The 22,376-nt window shown below is 33.3% G+C and overlaps 1 long non-coding RNA gene across 1 annotated transcript; it reads right to left on the reverse strand.

Annotated features, from left to right (window-relative positions):
* Positions 1-245: 245 nt before the first annotated feature.
* Positions 246-1,211, reverse strand: LOC131657103 (uncharacterized). Its single transcript, XR_009300478.1, has 2 exons — positions 701-1,211; positions 246-601 (listed from the first exon to the last, which is right to left on the reverse strand). It is a non-coding gene; the product is annotated as an uncharacterized LOC131657103 (long non-coding RNA).
* Positions 1,212-22,376: the final 21,165 nt, after the last annotated feature.

Consider the following 22,376-nt stretch of genomic DNA (forward strand, 5'->3'; position numbering starts at 1 on the left):
TTTAATAGATTAATTGGTTAAGTCAACTCATTTTATTTAAATTATTATATATATCATGTTGGAGAGTTTTTTTATTGAACAATAATAAAATTTTGAGTCTGAATGAAGTGTCTTCGAGTAATGTATCAGGTAGAGGTTCAAGATTTAGATCTTGATTTAGGAAAATCTTTAAGAGGCAGTAGGAATGAAGTTTTTTATAGCTAGATGAACAAATTGTTGGCCATATCATTTCCAAGATCGTAAAGTACAAAGAAATAATGGTAAGGTTGGTAAAATTAATTTTTTTTAAATAAATTATGAATTATTCTATAAAATAAGTATACTGAAAATTTTGTTTTTTTTTTTCTATTACAAGAATTTATTCTTCCTTGTATCACGTAAATGTAATAAATTTTTTTCATAGAATAGGATCTTTCTTTTCGTACCGACTAATCTACTAGAGAGTATACCGGTTACAATTTTTTTTTTATAGAATAGTATCCTTCTTTGTGTCACCTAAATGTAACCACTCTAGTATGTCTACATTTGTTTCTAATGCACTTATATTTACGGATAGGAGTTCTTGGTGGACAGTCACTATCCTTTCCACAAGGAATTGCCGCTGAAATGAAAAAAACATAATGATAGTTACTAAATGGAAATTAAAAATTATGCATGAACACTAAAGGAATTTATATAAGGATGAAAAAAAATAAAGTACCGGGGGCAGCGTCAATTTTCTCTGGAACAATAAAAAGAAAAAGGAATAAAATTACAACATACAAAAACTTGATTTCAGCCATATTTCTCTCTCTTTGCATGCCAAAATAGAACATTATTTGACTCTTATATAATGTATAAAACACATGTTGTTCTAAAAAAATTTTAAAAAAAATTAGCTCTTTAGGTGTTGTGATAAAACCCTCATGTAAAATTATAAATTATTTTAAAGTGTTTCTTAGGATGATCAATATGTTGTATTTAGTAAAGTGTTAACTTAAATTTTTATAATCATTTGAATCTTTGTTTTCGATTAAGTTTTTAACCTTTGATGATAGGAATGAGTTATTTTAATGATAATAAAATAATAATAGAAATATCAATTGTTGAAAGAAGTCTTAACATATTTTTTGATGAAGAGAAGAAAACATATTTTAAGATTGTCAAAAATCAAAAAGGCGAAAAGCAGTAAGAATGACCGGTTTGGACGATTCGCATTCTTCGGGTTTGACTAGTTCGGTTTACGGATCTGTTATTAATGTTAGAATATTTGATATCTATTAATTTAGAAATAGTCTAAATTAATATAAAATATATTATAAATTAATTATAATATTTTATTGTAATAATTAATAAGTTGTGTTTTGGACTTTGTGTTTTGGGTTTTAATAATTAAAAATATGTATTTCTCTAGTGATTTACTTATGGTTTATAGAGTTTATGGTATTCTCAAGGAAAAATTAGAAAGATAAAAATTTTAGGAAATCTTTGGAGTTATCTAAGGGATTTTCAATTACTTCTAAATCTTGGGTTTGAGTGATTTATATATTGAGAGTTTGATTTATATATTGAGAGTTTGAGAAGTTGGGAACACTTGGGTAAAAAATAAGGGTTTGTTCCTGGGAGCCTTCAAGGTTGTTCCTGGGAACTCTGAAGGCGGAGGTTATTTTCTTATAACTCATTTGTAATCTCTTGTAACAAATTTTTGAGTATAGTGAATTGAAGAGCTACTTTCTCCCAAAGTTGGAGAAGTTGGGAACACTTGGATAGAAAGTAGAGGTTTGTTCTTGGGAGCCTTCAGGGTTGTTCTTGGGAACTCTGAAGGCGAAGGCTATTTTCTTATAACTCATATGTAACTTCCATGGTTGAATCTTTAGAGGCTCGCTATAGTTGATTAGTTCAACACCTGCAAGTAAAGAAAAATGAACTAATTCTCCGCCTGGTTTGACTTCATCAGCACCAGCCACTTCATAGTTTTGAAGTCTTGCTAGAATAATTCGAGTTCTTTGAGGTATTTGGCTTGTATCAACTACACCCTCTTCGACTTCGGCTGTGTCAGGAATATTGGCAATCACTTCGACTTCGACTAGAGTTTCGATAATTTCACCAACTTTGACTTCAGTAGTTTCTTCATCGAAGTCAGAGCTCGTCAATGGCTTGTTAGATGAATTACTCGAATTGAAATCCCATGCAGAATTTTCATGGACCACAATATCTCGACTCAGCATAATCTTTGCATTAACTGGATTGAACACTTTGTATGCACCAGACTTATGATATCCTACCTGAATCATAAGTTGACTCTTGTCGTCAAGCTTCCTTCTTCATGCACCAGTAACATGCTTGTAACATATAGAGACAAACACCTTGAGATGACTCACTGATAGTTGTTTTCCACCCCACACTTCTTCAGAAACCTTATTCTTCAACTTCTTGGTAGGGCACCTGTTCAGGATATACACTGCATTCGGAACAACTTCACCCTATAAGGACTTTGGAAGATTCTTCTGCTTTAGCATGCATCTCACCATATCCAATATGGTGTTGTTCCTTCATTCTGCGATTCCATTATGTTGAGGCGTATAAGGATCAGTTACCTCGTGATTGATACCATCTTCTGTGCAGAAATCTTCAAACATCTTGGATGTGTATTTGCCACCTCCATCTGTTCGTAGAACTTTGATTTTCTTTTCACTTTGGTTTTCGAAAAGTATATTGAATCTCTTAAAGACTTCGAATACTTCGTCCTTTCTCTTGATCACATAGATCCACAACTTTTGACTATACTCATCGACAAACGAAACAAAATATATGTTTCCACCATTGGTATGTTCTTCGAATGGACCACATACATCTAAGTGTACCACTTCGAGTAGGCAGAATGATATCATTGGCATAGTGGAAGCAAAAGAGTTTCAGGATTGCTTTCGGACTAAACAACCTTCATAGAATTTGTCAGGCATCACAAGACTTGGAATACCATTAACCATATCTTGAATAATCAGTTGAGTGAGTGATCAAAAATCCAAATGTCCAAACCTCAAATACCACAACCAACTATCCTTGTGGTCGAAAATAGTCTTTAGACATTATATTTCAGTTGAACTAATCAAGGTCTTAAATATCTTTTTCTTCGACAAAGGGGATTTCAAGACGAAATTGTTATGGGTGTCGAATAATTTTAAAACTCCATCTTTCATGACAAGTGAGAAACCATTTTAGACTTGTTATTCAACACTTAGCAGGTTGCACTTTATTCCAGGAACATAGAGCATATCTTTAATCATAGCTTTCCCTCCATTACTCATTTGAAAAACTACGTTGCCAATACCTTCTGCTTGCAACGAATTATTATCTGCAAGTTTTACCTTTCTCTTCTTCGACTCGTCGAAATCTGCCAACAACACCTTTTAAACATCATGTGATTCGACTAGCCTGAATCGTGAAACCAGATCTTGGATTCAACGTGGTTATCTGCCACTGCAGCCATAACCAACATACCTTCAAAATCATCTATATCTTAGCGTGCAAGGTTCTCTCCTTCATCCTCAACTTTTGTTGATCCATTGTCTTTCCTATACCAATAATGTTTAGACAAGTAAACCTACTTCTCATAGTTATAGCAATGCACACCTTTACCTTTCTTATCTTCTTTGTTCTTTTGATAATTTCCTTCTTCTCCTTTAGATCCTTTAAAGGATTCATAAGTTCTATCTTTGACCTGCTACTTGTGAGAGTTCAACCAAGGCTTTTTATCTTGAGCCTTGTCGACTTTGCCTTTGAATTTTTTGGAACCACCATTCTTTTCCATGATTGAGCCTGTAAAGCTTGTATCGAATCTTGAAATTCTTTCCTTTTGAAAATCCTAATCTCATGCTCCTCCAATGAACCAACCAAGTCTTCTGATTTTAGGGTTTCAAGTTTATTGAATTCTTGAATAGTTACGATAACATGATCAAAGTGAGAGGTCAATGTAATTACCTTTTCAACTATCATCTTATCAATTAGGGTTTCATCACAATCCTTCATGAGATGGACACATTTATGCACCTTCGACACATAGTGCGCAACTTTTTTGTCTTCTCTCATCAACAACAATTCATACTATTGATGCAAGGTCTACAACTTGACAACCTTGACTTTCTCACCTCCTTCATAATACTTAACAAGAATATCGCATGCTTCCTTTGCTGATTCAGCATGAGAGAGTCTATAAAAGTTAGTTGTATCAATCGCCGTCTGAGTACAATACATAACCTTGCAATCCTTCTTCTTGCCTTTGGCGTGGGCAGTTTTCTGTGTGTCAGATTCATTTGCAGCCAGCATATGAAGTCCATTAGTAACCACTTCTAGGGTTTCATGAAAGACAAATAGAGATTGCATATGTTTTCTCCATCGAATCCAATTCTTTTTGTCAAGCATTGGAATAGAATTCAGAATGCTATTAGTAGCATTCATGTTTGCAGCGATTGGTTTACGTTCTTTGAAAACACGACCACTAACGTGAAGTTTTTGAAAACACGATCAAGAACAATAACTAGAAGCTCTGGATACCAATTTGTTAGTTGATTAGTGATAAATTGTTGTAAATTTGGGTGTCAATAAGTAGCACACATCGACTTAATTCATTTGTTTTTCGTCAATAAACCTCAACTTTAGTATATATTCGGTATAGTTTATGTTATAGTGTATATATTGCATTATCGTGTAAAAATCATTGAGTTTAATTGTTTTTATCTCATTTTTATAGGTATTCAAGCATTGATATTTATTCATAGTTAGATAGAGCATTAAATAAGTTTTCAACCGCTTCAAAATGGGCGCAAATCGGAGTTACCGTTTGTTTTTATTTTTAAAAAAATGATTTTTATAGTGTAATATAATTTTGCGTGATAAAATTTTACACATAACTTTTTTAAAAAATGTTCAAATGAAAACTTGGTTCGAATAATTGATAAGTGTCGAATCGTAGTTGTTTGTGTATATAATTTTACGGCACTTATCGTCTCTTTTTCCTTAACTTATGTGTGAACACGTACATTTTCATTATATTTGTACATATTACTTATTCTTTGCGTTTTTTATTCATTTATGCATCGTTTGATAGTTTTCTATTCATTTTGTAGGTTTTGATGCGTATTTAGAGTATTAGCAATAAAGTGTCGAAGACACCGCTTCAAACGTGCGATTTTTAGTAATTCATCAGCGGATAAGGCTCAAAATAAGAATGATAAAAATCATCAATTTGGTTTCCATTTATTCATTGTTAGATAGAGCATGTAATAAGCTTTCCAATGTCAGGCGCAAATCAGAGTTACGGTTCTCAAGTTATGGCCAAAACAATATTTCCATTTTATGTTGAGTGGGCTAATCGGGTTTGATCGTGCTAAGCGCGGTCTAGGAGCATTTTTGACAAGTTTGGCAGAAGAGAGCCCGCTTAGCGCGGATTTTGGGCACTAAGCGCGGTCTGGGCGATTTGGAAAATCATTAAATAGGGGAAATCACATTTTCAGGTCATATTTTGGGTATTTTTGCTCCCAATCCATCACCAACCATTTTTTGGATAGGAGAGCTTAAAAATAACAATGGAGCTTTCATCTTGATGATCCGGAGTTGGAATGCTCATCAATCGGAGTTGACAAACCGAGAGATTTGTGATTCTTCTTTTATCTCTATGTATTCTCTATTTGTTGGGTTTTGTATATGTATTTACTTTGTACTCATGTATATTTGTCGCCCATGGTGCTATATAAAGCTTGCTTTACAAATCTTTGTTGATTGTTGTCTTAGACTTTTGCAACCACTCTAAATGTAACCACTCTAGTATACACGTTACAAATTTTTTTTATAGAATAGTATCCTTCTTTGTGTCATCTAAATGTAACCACTCTAGTATGTCTACATTTGTTTCTAATGCACTTATATTTGCGGATAGGAGTTCTTGGTGGACAGTCACTATCCTTTGCACAAGGAATTGCCGCTGAAATGAAAAAAACATAATAATAGTTACTAATTGGAAATTAAAAATTATGCATGAACACTAAAGGAATTTATATAAGGGAGCTTCTATGGTGCAGTTGTCAATTTGACTTCAGTGGTGAAGTCACTCCAATTGACCAATAGAATTAAAGCCCTAACAACCCTAATTAATTTTAAGTTAAACTAAGCCACATCAGCTCTATGGTAAAATAACTTTACTGTGGGACCCATTTTAAAAAAAACTTTTGATTATTGCATATAAGTCCCCATTCATTTAATAATATCTTACAAATTAAAATTAACTTTTATTAGATTACAGTTTTTTTTACTCATATTATCGTTTTTCTTCTTCATCCTTCACCATTCTCCCAACTCCTTCAAAACCCTAAATCCCTAAATTCCACCCATCTGTTCTTCTTCTGCAACCTTCTCCCAAATTTTCTGCAACCTTCTCCCAAATTTGAAATACTCCGTAATTCTTTAAATTGTTCATATGTTCTTCTATCTTCTTCCACTTTCGATTTTTGTTTACTCTCTCTGCGAACCTGCGAGCAGGTAAACACTGCGAACAGATGAACATGACTTCGACCTCTTCGGCGCCAACGAAATCATATTCTCAAGGTTGGTGAAGACAATGAGATCGATAAATATGGACGAAAGATGAGGCTGCTCAAGGTGAAGGATGGGACACTCCCACCCATTTTTTAACTGTGTTCATGTTTGATGTTGAGCTTTCAGAGTAAATTTGCGTGTAATTCGGATCTGGTTATTTTTTCAGCAGATTGTCTAATGATTCCATGTTGTAGCCTCCTTTGACAGGTTCATATCGATCCAATATGTATATTTTCCAATTCTATGTGATTGTGGATTAGATTTGTATTTATGTAATTAATGAATTCTGAAATGGAATTGAATTATCCAGAAATTGTGTAGTTGTGGATTAGGGATTATATTTTATCATATGCATAAATTCTGAATTTGCATTTGAATTTGAATTTGAATTGAATTTTGAGATAGTTAAATAAGATTTCACATATCTGATACATATGTTTATCTTATGGTTTGAGGACACATTTAAATGGATATGCTCCTCCATTGGGCTGTTGATTTTTTTGTTATTTGTTACCCTGTTTGATGCAGGTTTTATTAGCCTTATTGGTTTTGTGGTGAGCTTCTGTCTATGATGGTTGAGCATGCTGCTTCTGTCATAGATGGTTAAGAATTACATGGATTCTGACCTATGGTGGTTAAGCATTATGCCCTTTGTTGGCTTTATTGATCTTTGCTTCTGTTAAATAGTTAAGCCTCGAATTATTGCCTTATGGCTTTAATTAGGCGGCAAAGTAATTTTCAACTTCCTGTAATGGAATCGTACAAGACATATTTGTCAATCTGAATGTAATGAAGAATAAATTATCCATAATATAAACATTATTACAGCATGAGTTAACCATTCAAAACATATATCGAAAACCAAAAATATAATTGCCTAAAACTCGCTCTGAAATATTAACTCTTTTCTTGCTTTCAGGGGTTTGTTTCGACTGTAAGACATATGCGCTCATTCGTTCCTGCCATTTATGACATAACAGTGGCTGACCCTAAAAGTACTCCTGCTCCTACAATGCTAAGACTCTTAAATAGGAAACCTTCTGTGGTAAGCTCATTTAATTAAAGTTTCAGTAATACATTTATTTTCATAATCCTAATCATCTAATTGAAATCCTCTGTATGCCATGACATTAGAAAATGATAAAACAGAAAATGATAAAAAAACATTGGAGAAGGCAAAGTATCCAAATCAAACAATGGTGTTACAGTTATTGATATTCCACCAGACCTGTTGATTACAGAATTTGAGGACCCAATCGTACCAATAGTTAATTCTACATATCCGGAATTTACGAGCAATTCTTGCTTCTACATTGGAGGTTGTTTACAAATTATCTAAATCATATTCTTGATTTAATGGCAGGTATACATGATTCAATTTTTATATTCATTTGAACTAACTATTTAAATTCCCAATACAGGAGACATGCGTGATTATTTCAGCGCAATTCTGTTGATAAGTCGGAATTCTACGATGTAACATTGGTTGACATCCTCACCCCAGAATTTCTCAGTTCACTGCAAACATCAGGATTACCTAACCATCATATAAAACTAAAGGTTGGGACACCAATTATGGTCATGAGAAACATCAACCAGTATGAAGGCTTATGTAATGGAACAAGGTTGATAATAACAAAGTTGGGTGGTGTGATTTAAACTATGTGATTTTTATTCTGGTGGTAAAATTACTCTTGGTTGGGTGGAGATAGAAGTTGAGTGTTGAGCCTTTGTTGCCTTTTATATGTGTACCAGTATGTAAACTTGTAACAGGATCATGGCATGTCTTATGCTGTGTTATTATAAATATATTTCTTTAGCCTTTACAATAAAAAAAAGTTCATGATGAACATGCAAAGTTCAAATCAATAACTACAAATGTAGTTGACAAGGAAATCTTCACCAATATAAATGTAGCCTGATATTAATGAAAATAATTTCAGCCACAAACACTTTATTTGAAAAATATTATGTTGATTTCTTTTATATTTTTAAACCAATCCTTAAATGTTTACTTATAACTGACCATTCAAAACATAACACCCAACTACAATGACTATTGTGAATCACACCTCAAAATAACAACACTGACATACTTAATACCATAATTTAAAACAAAAACATCATATAACATAAAAACATTTATATTACACAAAATAACATAAAAACAAAAACACCCATTGTCAAGAGAAACTGTTTTCAACATGTTCACACACACAAATACAACTGATATTTTGATATACATTCATGTCTTTGACTTAAATAAAAACACAATCATCAAGCTCTTGATCTGTTGACGACTGACACAGCAACCAATTGTGTTCCAGATGTAATAGCCGGGCTTGGTTTGTCACACATTACAAATCTAAGACGATCACCATCCTGAATGCGGCATTCCTTCACAAAATCAGACCACCCATCGTAAATGAACCTCTCAACAAAATACTTCCTCTTAGCATAATGGAGTTCACATTTGAAGACCTTTTTCAAATCTGAATCCCTGAACAAAACACGCGTATAATGCTTGTCCAAGCAACCGCGGATAACTTTTTGCGGGAATTGCTGCACATAAACATAAAACGCCACAAACTATAATTACAACTGTCAAAATAAAAACAACAAAAATATCCAACATTCAATGCGTATATTTTTATAATTAAGCTAAATAACTTAATATACTTACAAGAACATTTCTCCCAGCTACCTTAGCACATTCTATAACCTTACACCACGAAAAGTATCTGTGTCCATCAACATCCTTCGTTTGAACGGGTTCTACAATCCTGCAACTCTTTCTCTTTTTATTCACACGTTCTGACGACCTCATTTCAAACCCAGCTCTTGCACCCAAACTGACACCAACTCCCCCATCAATCGTTGTTTCTCCCGCTGCACCTTTGCCCTTCGTTTTACTATATATTCGATCACTTCTTCTACGCCCTACTTGAACCACACCCTTCACATAACCTTCCTTCAACACTGCTTTACCTTTCCGATCACTCTTAGTTTCATCACCGATCATCATTTCAGACCGACATCCACTACTTTCCCCAGTGACAACGACCTCCCGCACAACATTCTTCCCTGCACGACTTTTCTGCCATAGATCCTTAACCTCCCGGTTGTCTGACAAGCTGTTGACCAACATCTCCCTATTCAACCTATCCCATGTTGATTCAACCTCCATCTTAGAAGTGTTCCTGCCAAAAGAAAACCCTTTTACTGGAAAATACCACATTTTATCAAAATTCTACAAACTATAAAAGCAACATACAAAAACAAACTACACACACATTCGCCTCAAATAATGATTCAATGAACATAAAACAAAAACTTTTTTAAAAAAAAACAAATCACAAACATATAACATGTTGGTGCAACCTCCATCTTCGATAAGTTGATGATAACATAAACCAATTTTAATCACCAATACATTATTTGATCAAAATATTACAAACTATAAAAAATAACATGCAAAAACTATAACACACACAATCGACTCTAAAACTAATTCAGTAAACTAAAGACTCATGTGAACCCGAGTCAGCCTTTCAAACAGCCCATCATAAGACTCATCTGAGCTATAATCACTGCAAAGTACTATTCAACATTACATACTGTGTTTAGAAAACATATTACTACATGAATTTAAAAATCATACTTACGCATTTTCCAATTTGTTTGCAGTTCCATCAATACCATCTACCCCGACACCAGCAATACTTGACTCCCCAACTAAAGACTTTGAACAACTGCAAACACAAGAACAATATATATATATATATATATATATATATATATATATATATATATATATATATATATATATATATATATATATATATATATCAGAAAAACATCCCAAAATACAACACTAACAATATTAAAATACCATTTCTGTAAAACATCTGTCACACAACAATGTCTTTTATACTCAAACACAATAAATTAAATGTTTACCCTTTTACACATTCTGATACCAAGTTTTCACACTGATCAGGAATGACAGATGTATCAACCCTAACTATTTCAGGGACAGTAACAGATACTTCTTGCTTCACAATCACTTCATCATCCCCACCATCCTTCAAACTCTCCAAACACAAAGGATCAACATCATGACAAAAATCTTCAAATGATGCCAATTTAAGCTTCTTGCCGGTACTTTCCTCATATTCCTCCGCAGCTTCAAGATACTCAAAGTAAAGTTCTTTGATCTTTGCATCAAACGGGAAGAGAGGATTCTTCGATCGGCACCTACACGTATTCAGAACACTTAGATGACTGTCGATTAATAACATTATCCTACAAACAACAAAAACAAGCATGCATCTAACCCAGACAATAAAACCCAGAAATCGGTACCCACATAATAACATGCAAGACGAAATATAATGCCCATACACAAAATAGGAACCTACAAAACTGAACATGAACAAAAACGTCGGTGTTTACCTGTCATCTTCAACTTTCCGGTTGAGGCTTGACATTTTCGACTAAGATGGCGAAAGGTTGGTTTCGTACTAAAGAAAAAAATAGAAACCTTACTTTTCCCAAGGGATCCGAATGGTACTACCTCTTTGTAACAACTCTTTCCAAACTGTTAGGATTTCTTAAATTTATTATTCCAACAATAACTAATACACACGTGATTAATCTATTGATTTTTTTTATGTATCTGTTAAATAATAATATAATAATAATAATAATAATAATAATAATAATAATAATAATAATAATAATAATAATAATAATAATAATAATAGTTCAACCATAAATACACACAATACACAAAATTATAATAACCAGTATTCATTATTAAATATTTAAAAAATAGCCCTATTACAATTTTATAATAATTTTTTTTATTCATAAATATTAATGTTTATTATAAAAAATTGATTATGATATCAAATTATTTAATTAATCAACTATTTGGATTTTTATTTTGAAAGCAAAATAATAATAATTCATAATATATTTCATAGACACTAAAATACCGATATTCGTCAAACTTCGTGCAAAGTTATAATTAAGAGATTACAATCTATAATTAAGAGAATAAATGATATGATTCCTTGAATCTTAGTTATGGTCTTTCTTGGTTGGTGTCATCATTCTTTCTTCAACGTCAACTAAATTCTCTGAGTAAATTCTTCAAAGGAGCTGTCATTTGCATTTTCAATTTCATTGTTGTCCCCACGTACATCCCTAAAATTGTACTTGATTGAAATCAAGTTCATATAATATCATAATTCAGACCAACATGTATATCCAGAGAATAATTTAAAGGAAACAAAATTGTTTCAAAATGTGTTTGCAAACATATATTATAATATTGACCGGCAATGTTTCCAAAGTATCATTGTTTTCAACCCATAATTTAAAGCATCACCGCAAACAAAAAAGGAAAAAACAGCCAATTTAGTTTCTTCTACGCTTTTCCACGGTCAAATACACATAAGGCGAAAAGCGCAGCATGCTCCAAATTAAAGTATCGCCAGTACAAAGTTTGATACTCTTGGCTAATTCGTACCAGCCCTGAGCCATGTACCTTTCATACGTGTTTGGGACTCCCTTCCTTGACGCCTTATGAAGGCTGCAATTGAACACCTCTCGAGTCTCCACGTCTACAACTTTAATTTCATCCTGATATACCCGAAGACATTTCTTAGCTATTTCCCTTGGAAAATGCTGCATAAATACACAAGTATTTCAGTATACCATTTCATAAGGTTTTTCTATGAAAAGAATACGAATCACATACAAAATTATGATCTTACCATAACATTTTTTGAACTCTTTTTTCCGTTTGTAATGCGATTCTTCCAGGTGAATTTCTTTGCCCCATTCGACATCTCCCATGTAATTTCAGCCGACTGCTTTCCTTTCCCTTTCTTTGGCTGCTTTCCTTTTCTCAAGACAGGAGGATTCTTAACTGGTCCACTTGAAGAACCTGCTCCTCCAAACTCTTTTCGCTTTTCTTTAATTCCTACACCTGTTTCCTTAACACTCTTTTTCTTTGAAACCCGCCTTGGCTCCACATCGACACTCTCAATAGGTTGGTCCTCAGCCATCGCTTCAATCGGTTCCTCCTTCACATCATGAATCACAACATTGGCATTGTTTGACGGTCGAGGAACTGGCGTGCCGGATGTCGTAGCAATTTGACCAGCCCGATCTTTCTTCCCATGTTCTTTTCCTCTTCTGTTTGCTGTAGCAGTCCTCTCATCAAAACGTACTTTCTTCGCAGCTTTCTTTGCCTCATCTGCATTGTACCCTGTTTCAGCAACCAATCCATCTATCACCCTCATTGCTCCGTCGTCGCTAACAACCAAAAAATCAGAACACATATTAAATATTTGTGTTATAGATAAAAAAAATTCATTAGCCACAGCGACAGATACCCTAACAATTTGAAAATGGAAGAATCGATAATCCCAGTTGTCGTACTCTGTTTGTGTGAATCCTGAAATTCATCAACCTAAGTTTTAAGTTGGGAAAGAATTGATAATCCCAATCGTCGTCGCCTTTATCGAATACATGCATCTCTACCCTTCTAAAAACAACACTTCGACTAAGAATTTTGAAAGTTTAACAACCCGATATGTAATCATAGGCAAACGGGGAGAGAAAGTACCTGATTTCCATGTCGTCGTCGGATATCCATCCGTTGCAGGGTTTTCTACCTCCGGTCATCTTCTTTGGCATGCAGCAAAACTCAAGTGATTGTGCTGTTCAACCCACTCGTGCGTTTTGTTTGTCAAATGTGCTTTTCGTTTCAAGAAAGCATAACTCAAAGTGTAGTCGTTTTACTTCCCCGTACTGATTGGATGTTACACCTGTTAATTACCACTTGGGCCAAACCTAATTGTTGGGTTCCTACAATAATAATAATAATAATAATAATAATAATAATAATAATACTAATAATACTAATAATAATAATAATAATAATAATAATAATAATAATAATAATAATAATAATAATAATAATACTAATAATACTAATAATACTAATAATACTAATAATAATAATAATAATACTAATAATAATAATAGTAATAATAATACTAATAATAATAATAATAATAATAATAATAATACTAATAATAATAATAACTATATATCAACCATAAATACACACAATTACAATAACAAGTATTCATCATTAAATATTTAAAAAATAGCCCTATTACAATTTATAATAATTTTATACAAAAAAAAACCACACTCATTACTGGCAAAATATAATAATAATAATATTAATAATAATAATAATAATAATAATAATAATACTAATAATAATAATAATAATAATAATACTAATACTAATAATACTAATAATAATAATAATAATAATAATAATACTAATAATAATAATAGTAATAATAATACTAATAATAATAATAATAATAATAATAATAATAATAATAATAACTATATATCAACCATAAATACACACAATTACAATAACAAGTATTCATCATTAAATATTTAAAAAATAGCCCTATTACAATTTATAATAATTTTATACAAAAAAAAACCACACTCATTACTGGCAAAAAATAGCCCTATTACAATTTATAATATGTTTGAAATTTGGATCATCTTCTTTCATAGATCTCTCTCCTTCACAAAATAAGTGTAATAATAATAATAATAAATATTAATAAAACTATTATATATAAAAAAATAAGTGAGAGAAAATATTAGAGAGATAGAGACAAATTTATGAAGGAGAAAATATTGAGAAAAATAATAGGAGAGGATCCAATCCCTCCCTCATTACTGTCCAAAGCTTTCAGGCAACCCAATCCCATGCAATCCACATGGTCTTCCATTACAGCAGCCTACTGTAAAATAAGAAACTTTGGTTAAAGAAACTTTGCGTACAGAAGGTTGCGGATTCGATCCATGTCGACATAGCATAACAAAACACATTCAAAACCAAACAGATAAATGCCATAATATTCCAACCAAACAGATTAATGCCATGATATGATGAACCAAGCAGATTACTGCCATAATATCCAGGACCAAGCATATACTGCCATAATATCCAGAAAAAGCAAATTAATGCCATAATATCCAAAGCCAGCAGATTACTGCCATAATATCCAAAGCAAGCAAATTAATGCCATAATATCCAAAAAACATTGAAAATATCCTAACTATTACATTAAAAGTCAAAACCACCATATCTCTGCCCGAATTCTTCAATAATTGCTAAACAATCCCTTCATCAACAAATTGTGTTTCTTCACCTGATCATCCCAATAACTTGAAGCTTTTCCCAGGACTTCGTTCAACAAAACATTATTTGATGATTGAAGTAGGTAGAGTGCAAGTTTCATCCTGGTTGCACTGATAACCTGCACATAATTATAAACATTTAGGTGAATACGAAAGCTAATTAGAGTGACAAGGTTTGAGAAATAATATTCACACCAAGGCAACTTACAGATACGGTATCATAAGAACAGCTGAAGGTACATTCAATCATCCACTTACATACCCACACTCCAGAGTCATTCCTATGGTCATCCATTTAAATGCATTAGTCTCACATTATCAGGAAGTTTTGATTAAATAGGCAAACATGGTAAGGGTTGAGAATGCTTACGAATACGGACGCTGCCTTGGGAGGCGCATCACTTGAACAATGTTGAAGGCTGTGACTATATCTTCATCCGAAAATGGAAAGAGTCGACCAAGAGAACCATGAAGAAACATTTCTTCAAGAAATAGTGCCTACCACAATAGTAAATACTATATTTGAATCGATCAAAAACAAACAACATTTCGGAAAAGTAAATCAAATTATATAACATGCATACCAATTTAAGAATTGCTTGGCGTCTCCAATGATACCGTTCCTCCGAAGGCGAAGAGTCCAACCAAACCAGTTTCCTTTCTATAAAATCAACTACCAGTAGGTACCAGTGCATCCCTTCGTCATTAATAGGAATAAAAATCTATAAAAAATAAAACTAAATTAAGTGGTAGGTAACAAATTCGAATGTAACAACTATTTTTGTAAAGTAGCAGGAAATGACCTTTGACATATGTCGAGCAGTTGTAGTCATGTATTTGTCTTTATAAATACTACACACATACTCAGCCGAATGAGTGTTGTCCAAAGCGTATTGCTAAAAGAAAATGTAGTTTACGTCAATAATTAATTTTGAATGAATGTAAATGTAATAGTTGGATGAGTAGTGGTAAAGGTAATCACCGCAAAGTCTGTAGGCAAATACCAAACCGATTGAGTTTTTCCCAACGTCCTTATCAAAAAGTTCTGGGTGTCAACAACCGCATTAATAATCTGTAAAGTTGAATGAAAATGGTATTAGGTCGACATTTTACATCAACAGCAATTTTTTTTTATTTCAAAACATGTAAATATAACCTCTTCATCAACAGGAGACATAGGCATCAAAGACTTCAGTGCCTTCCTATCCGCATATACATCTGATTTTGTTTTAACCAGAACCTCATGACTACAAAGAATAAATTTATGCAGTGTCATTACTCAGCTGCTATCAAAATAAATGTGATCAAAAAAATTTTACAATTAGGTTTTATCATGGGAATTATAAAGACATACTCAGCTGTGTTCCCATCATCAGGTGTAAATGTGTACACGGTTAGATACGCACACCTGGAATCCAACATCATTTCTGACCTGGGTCTGAAACTCATCGGCATCCACTGTCATCAAATAAATATGACATTGTTGTAACTATTGAATGGATATAATGTTATATTAGGTTTGATTTAAAAAAATTAGTCAATACTTACAGAAGGAATATCGGAAGGACTATGAGTTCCATCATATCCAAGCAAACATCCGGGTTGATTGTTAAGATAGTAATCAAGATCATCCATATCCTCAGGCGTAATGAACAGATTCCGCTTAATCCTTGAATACTGCTCTTCCTGCAGCATACCAGTCACCTCTTTTTTACCCTTGAACTTCGGAGGGGCTGACGTTGTGCCCAAACACATTGAACGTTTCGACTGGCAACGTTTCCTCTCGGTGGCTGATTTTTTTTTAAGCAGCTTGTTACGATCCACCTTGGGTGTTGAAGCCGTGGAATCGTAATCTGTTGTGTTGGGGTCTCCATGAAACTCAGATTCAGTAGTTTGATGACTACAAAACAGTTTAAGAAACCAGATTATTAATGGTAAGAAAAGGATTAATAAACTAATGGGAAGGTTTTATAACCAGTTTGTTATCTTTGAAGAAAGATTTCAAAATAGTTTTAAAAAATTAACTGCTTCCTTATGTAACAGTAACTGATTCAGGTTTATCTACTTGTTAACAGGTTCTTTAAAGCAAGTTTACAGGAAAATGATGGACTTAGTAGAAAATTAAAAACAAAACAAGAGTTATTTACCTTGATGATATCAGGATAATCTCAGCTTTGTAATTTTTCCTTTTGGTCACAGAAAACTCCTCTGTCATTTTAATGGAATGAGTAGAAGTTGTTGTTGTATTCCTTCTACTCCTTCTACGTGGGGTGCCCATTGTTAATGGAGAACCTTGAGTCATCTTGTCAGATTGCGTTTGATTGTTTTGAATAATAGTTCAAGAGACACACAGTAGTTGGCAAGTTTTAAGTTGTTAATGGAGTGCATGCTTAACTTATAGGGATACTACAAAGCAGCTTGTACATGTTGTTAATCATGATTGTGCCTAAAAAACCATGCCCAACCAATGGCACCAATACGAATATTTCCCAACCAATAGCATTTATTTAACCTTTTCTCTTTTGGAGAAAAGAGAAAAAAAAACGTTTCGGTTCACAAATAAAGTTGTAAATAAGTTTAAATTAAAAATAACTAACAATTTTCCAGTGTATGTATGTGTATGTATTTGAAAAATAAAATGAACAAAAGGTAACAATTTTCCAGTGTATGTATGTGTATGTATTTGAAAAATAAAATGAACAAAAGGCCTGGGAGGGGATCGAACCCCAGACTTGGAGGAGAAGAGAGGAGACTAAGTGCAAGAGCTGAGCCACTGGGGCAAACGATTTATTCATTTATTTACACGCCTTCTACTTATAATATATAAACAAGGCTTCGTTTTTTATATGCAGCCAAGAATAACTAACAATTTTCCAGTGTATGTATGTGTATGTATTTGAAAAATAAAATGAACAAAAGGCCTGGGAGGGGATCGAACCCCAGACCTGGAGGAGAAGAGAGGAGACTAAGTGCAAGAGCTGAGCCACTGGGGCAAACGATTTATTCATTTATTTACACGCCTTCTACTTATAATATATAAACAAGGCTTCGTTTTTTATATGCAGCCAAGAATAACTAACAATTTTCCAGTGTATGTATTTGAAAAATAAAATGAACAAAAGGCCTGGGAGGGGATCGAACCCCAGACCTGGAGGAGAAGAGAGGAGACTAAGTGCAAGAGCTGAGCCACTGGGGCAAACGATGTATTCATTTATTTACACGCCTTCCACTTATAATATATAAACAAGACTTCGTTTTTAATAGAATGAAGAACAAATTTCTTTATCTGATCTTTTTTAGGATTTAATTCATTCAGTAGAGTCAGTGAGTTCCTGAAACTCAATTTAAATCTCTTTGAACATATAATGTTATAAAATGTAAGCAGTGATATTTTTAGAGAGTTAGATATGAATCAAAATCATCATTATTTTTCTCCCTATTTTTGTCATTATAAAAAAGTTAAGATCATTAGTTGATTTTTAATGATTAAGTAAAAATATCTGAAGAACAACAAAAGAAAACGTAAGACAAAACAAACATAAAAATCATTGATAGGGAAGTTGTAAGAACAACAAGAGTCACACAGTAGTTGTGAAGTTGTAAGTTTTTAATAGAGTGCATGCTTAACTTATAGGGATAAGCAGGTAATCATGATTGTGCCTAAAAAACCATGCCTAACCAATAGCATTTATTTCAATATCATGATTGTGCACAATAAAAGTTGAAAAAAGTTTAAATTAGTCTTTTCTTTTAAAAACGCTTTCAGTGACTATTTCTGCAATTCTTTAATTAAATTTTCGTATCATTTTGCTGTATTTAACAACATATTTTTAATTGAAATGATTTATAAAGTATTCTGATAAATTGATTTCCAGAACTTTATGATTCCATAGACCTATAGAATATATGTAATACGGGGGGTGAAGGCCAGAGGATATGGTGGCTGAAATCTGTAACTCAAATGTTTAAGAGCATGTTCTGTGATATTCATTGATTATCAAAAAAAAAAAACAAAACAACAGAAATTACAAACTATGAAAACAATATTTTCCTAATGCCCTAAACCCTAATCACCAAAACGAAGCCGCCTGGCTGAAAGGAAATTGCTCCAATCGTATGGTGCTTCGTCTTCATCCGAAGAACCGAAGATTTCCATCTTGATTACTCTCCTTGTTCGTCTCCTTCTTCTCCTCCTCTTCCTCTTGTTTCTTCTTCTTTGAGCAGACACCTCGACTGCATGTAACTGATTCACAACTTCAGTTTGAACAACTTCAGTTTGAACAACTTCATCGGTCTGTTTTTCTCCAGCTTGTTGGGTTTGGTCCATATTGCTTCTTTTTCCGCTACTTTCAAATGTACGCAACTTGCTGCTTCTTCTTCTTCTTCTGCTCCAACTTTGTGTGACGATTGTGAAAAATAAAAGATGGTGAAAAACTATTTATAATAGTTCTTACACTTAATGATTGTACATTGGAATGAATGACAATTTGGAAAGTTGAAACCACTTTAATGACACACGTTCTCTTGGAAGCTGAAACATCCTTAGCAGCTATTGGCATAACATAATCACGTTGGAGAAGTAAATGTGTTATGGGAAACGTTTCATCAAGGAAGTGCTAATATTGGTTGTTTTGCAACTGTTACTGTTTTCCATCATCTTCAAGCAATTTATTCAATTTTTACTCCAACAGTGCAACTTTAAAGAATCCATTTTGGGTCCCACAATTTTATTTCATATATTAATAATTTATTCTAAATCAAAATATTAATTTAAATTATATAAATCAATATTAATATAAAATAAAATAACTAATAAATTTAATTAAACTTAAATTCTATAACAATAATTAAAGTAAACTTTTATTAATTATCAATGTAAAATTAGCATTTTTAAAATTTAAATTATTTATAAAAATTGTGTATAAGTAAATAAATTGTTAAAAGAAAAAGTTGAAAATAAAAAGCTTCATAATATTGACCAAAATATAAGTATTGGGAGGGGATCGAACCCCAGACCTTGGAGAAGTGGGGAGACTAAGTTCAAGAGCTGAGCCACTAGGGTAAACAATGTATTCATTTATTTTCACGCCTTCCACTTATAATATATAAACAAGTAGATGTTTGTCTAAAGTTCAACCTTCAAGTTTTTTATTTGTATTTTTAAAAAATACAAATTGTAAGCAAGTAGATGATATTTTTAGATTAAAACTTGTATTAAAATAAAAAATGTACATATATCTTCAAATTAATAGATATATTTATTTTTTATTTATTTTTTTAATTTTTTGAAATATGAAAAATTAAAATTAACTATACACATAAAGCAAATTTTAGATATATTAATAGATAAAACAGACAAATAAACTACATTGTCATTTTTCTTTTAAACCTGAAATATTCAATATGAGTGCTTATGTTTTACCAGTATTTCAGTACCCATCATAACATACAGTTTACAAAAAAAAAAACAGAGTATTCTGCAGCAATTCATCTGCACCCATCATAACATACAGTTTACAAAAAAAAAACAGAGTATTTTGCAGCAATTCATTCACGACGGATCCTTTCAATGTCCTCCTGCGGTATCACCCCTACGCTCAACATAAACCATAATTTGGTCAACAGGTGGGTAACGGATGGCAAAGCGAAGTTTGTCACCAACCTGCACTTCAGCATGCCTTATATAGGCAAACCAAGCCCCACACAAATAACACTCCTTCTTCGTCGAATTCTTCTTAATCTCACAGTCATAGGGTTCATCGTTGTCACAGTCATAGAGCTCAATATTTGATAAGTTTCGCATCTGGCAGCTGTCGATGACGTTGGCTGGAAGTTGCTGCAAATTAAGTAGAAATCATTATCAGCTTCAATACAATTCAAACACAATTGCAATAATATAACAGATCAAATTTTTTCATTTCCTACCATAACATTACTCCGCGTCCTCTTCACATCAACTACTTCTCGCGTCCACATCTCTTCGTCCTGATCCACAATTATAGGGCTATACACCCTGACACTGAAACAAAATCACAATTAACATGAATCCCGGACTCCGACACGGGACATATCATCGGACACGAGGACTCCGCTAATACAGAAAACATAGGACACGGACACGGCAAGAACATATTTTATATATTAATATAACAATGCAATGTACGTGTCGTACGCGTGTCGTGCGAGTATCCATGTCCGACGCGGCGACACACCTTCTGAATGGCGTGTCGGCGCTTCATACGAACACAATGTTTAAAAAGGTCAAACGATTGCTTATGCAGTTACTTCAACACAATTCTAGTACACATATGATTTACCTCTCGCTATCCGATGATATAGTTGTGTATTCATGCTCGTCTCTTTGAATGTCGTGGAGGTCCGAAGACTCCATGTTCTTACCCTTATGTGTGTGGCTGCAACCAACACCACCTTCAGCACATCCTTCTCTTTTAAGATTCCCTTTCTCTACCTCACCACTTACCTCACATTTCCTTTTTCCTTTCTCCATGGTGCCTTTTTCCTTACTAATGTTGGAAGTATCCTCATGCAGACTATGTTTCCTGGTAGTGAGTTCATCATATCAGGGTCAAATAAAACACTTAATGGTCACAACATACCTGCATCCTACTCAACAATAAATGGCAAGGAGAAATTGGTTTTCATGTTATTAAAAATCACAAGTTAAGTACCTTTGGGATGCAGATGATGGCATCTCTCCTTGACCGTCTTTACCTTTAACTTTGCTTTCTTTCTTGTTCCTGGCGATCTCCTCCAACATTTGCTTCAAAATAAAGCTCCTTGTGCGTTTCCCAGGTATTTTCCTTTCCTGGGAATCATCATCATCGCAGCTTCCTTCTTTCAGCCTGCATTTTAACAAACAACCACTTCAATACAAACACATTACATGAAAACCCGATATTGGAGAAGAAGAAGAACAGTTTAAGATCAAGGAATTAAAAAAAAATTTGGAACAAACCTTCCCCATTTCGCCATGGTCGTGTGTGTCCGTGAATCTCGCACAATGCCGTCGGCAGTAGCAGTATCGATTGAAGATGGAAATAAACCCTAATTTCACCCTTACTTTTTATGCAAACATATTAACCTCTATTTTTGTTTTTTTAATTTTCATGGTTTTGATGTTCCAAAACAAACAAACAGGGAAAAATAGTTTTTCATTAATGGCAAAGTGGATTTATTTTCTAAATTATTATTTTATTAATTTTTTAACATCACCAGTCCATCTGTAACATGTTAACCATGCAGTTGACCATCATCAGTTGAATCCCTGACATGGTTAACACCCAGTTGACCATCACCAGTTCATCTGTAACATGGTTAACACACACTTGACCATCATCCGTTCATCTGTAACATGGTTAACACCCAGTTGACTATCACCAGTTCATCTGTAACATGGTTAACACACAGTTGATCGTCACCAGTTCATCTGTAACATGGTTAACACACAGTTGACCATCATCCGTTCATCTGTAACATGGTTAACACACAGATGACCATCACCAGTTGAATCCCTGACATGGTTAACACCC

The sequence above is a fragment of the Vicia villosa genome, linkage group LG3 (assembly GCF_029867415.1).
Source record: "Vicia villosa cultivar HV-30 ecotype Madison, WI linkage group LG3, Vvil1.0, whole genome shotgun sequence".
In the NCBI taxonomy this organism is placed as follows: domain Eukaryota; kingdom Viridiplantae; phylum Streptophyta; class Magnoliopsida; order Fabales; family Fabaceae; genus Vicia; species Vicia villosa.